General features: G+C 47.6%; 1 pseudogene; it reads right to left on the reverse strand.

Moving 5' to 3' along the window:
• Positions 1-1,330: 1,330 nt before the first annotated feature.
• On the reverse strand, positions 1,331-1,536 carry LOC142264796 (U2 spliceosomal RNA; annotated as a pseudogene).
• Positions 1,537-1,986: the final 450 nt, after the last annotated feature.

The following is a 1,986-nucleotide window of genomic DNA, read 5'->3' on the forward strand; positions in this document are numbered from 1 at the left end:
AGTGAAGAGAAGCCAGCACCATCCGGCAGGGCCTACGGACCCCGACCAGGCTAGGAGTCGCCGTAAAACCGGTCAAATCCGTTAGCGACAGGAACCTCCAGGGTTTCCCAGCAGTCAAGACCCGATTGAAGGCAACAGCTCACACCGTAGAGGGAAGCACAGTCACCGCCAAGGCTACAGTTCCCAGGGCCAGAGCCTGCGGGCAAAAGGGGCTCCCTCAGCATCCATCCAAGCTGGGGAGCGGGTTACCGGTGGGAAGCCCGCTAGATTTTGGGGGAATAAAAGGGGTCCAACACCACATCCCCACAGGTGCACACCCACCCATCAAAGAGAGCTATAAGCCAATACCACCTTCACATTGCCAGTGTACCAAGGACATGTTGAGCAACATGAAGGCGGCTGGGGTTATCCGTGACAGTTGTAGCCTTTGGGCAGCTCTGTTGATCCTGTTAAAAAAGAAGGACGGCACCACTCCCCGTATTGAGGAATCGCTAGCTGCATTGAGAACTGCAAATTATTTTTCTACCCTTGATCTCACTAGTCACTATTGGCAAGTGTCCGTTGCTGAGGCAGACCCCTATGGGTCTCTGCGAGTTCAAAAGCATGCCCTTCGAGCTGTGCAATGCGCCAGGAACCTTCCAGAGGCTGATGGAATGCTGCTTGGGACAAGATTTTAGGGTGTATAAAAAGGGAGATTAGATCCCGTGATCCCAACGTATTGTTACACCTCTATAAATCACTTGTAAGGCTACATCTGGAATATGGGAACCAGTTTTGGGCTCCACATTTTAAAAAGGACATTCAGAAGTTAGAGTCAGTTCAAAGGTGGGCAACTAGACTACTACAAGGAATGGAAGGCCTCCCATATGATGACAAGTTGAAAAAGTTATTAAGTGATTATTGGCTGCAATGGGGCTTTCTGGCTGGTGCCAGCCTCTCTTCTTAGCACACAGGAACCACAATCCCTACACCATGCTTCAATGGATTCTCTCATCCCAGCCCAGTAAAACTACATATTTTACACAGTCATAAGCAGCCAAAAGGGATCTATTCTATTCAATTGCAAATGATCTAGATAAGACTGAGAATAAGATACTGCACGGGACATAGCAGAGTTGGTCAAGTTGAGTGGAGATGAGTTTGCTATTTGGCACAGCTTTTTGCATCAATAAAGCAAGTAAAAGGTGTGAAAGATAAAAAAAAGGGTGAAAGTGTGAAAAGTGAATTGGCCAAATTGAGGTGCATATAAAGTTTTTGCTTTCTTTCAATTCACTAATGGGGCTCATTTGAATCAGGTGAATTGAGTTCTGCTTTTGGAAACTGGGTTAAGAAGGGGTGCACCGGTCCTGGAGGTACTGCAATACCAGGTCAATGCGTGGAGTGGACAGAGCAAGATTTTTTCCATCTCCTTGTTCTAAAAATCCATTTAATATATGGTCCCCAGAGAGGGGACGTATCAGATATTAAACTGATAAGAACAGATTTAATTTTTTTTTTTTCTGTTTATCAGTAGGACTTCAAAATAACAAAGGTGATCGCCTCCCGTTGCCTGGGAACCGTCCAGGCACAAGAGGGCTATGTGTCACCAGAAGGCGCACACACTTCCTCAAGGCCGGCAGACGTGCAATCCCAGGCACCTTCCAGTACCGACCAAGGTAGCGTCCTCCGAAACTACACTTGATCTTAGCCAAAAGGCCGAGAAGCTATAACCCGAATTGGTTACGGCCTTGAGTGGCACCCTGGCCTATACCGGACACATATTAGGGAGAGGGAGACAAACCCACGCCTACAGAAGACATTTTGTCACCCAAGCCAACCCTTGAAAAGGCTGTTTTGCAGAGCAAAAACAAGAAGAATGGTGCTTTTTGCAGCCGCCGCCCACTGCAATGAATCTGAATAACTCCTCCTTTTGGACACAAGCACCTCCCCTCCCCCTTGCAGTCTTTCCAATTCATGATACAAAAAGACGGACGGACAGGACAGGAC

The sequence above is a fragment of the Anomaloglossus baeobatrachus genome, unplaced genomic scaffold (genome assembly GCF_048569485.1).
Source record: "Anomaloglossus baeobatrachus isolate aAnoBae1 unplaced genomic scaffold, aAnoBae1.hap1 Scaffold_2701, whole genome shotgun sequence".
Lineage (NCBI taxonomy): Eukaryota > Metazoa > Chordata > Amphibia > Anura > Aromobatidae > Anomaloglossus > Anomaloglossus baeobatrachus.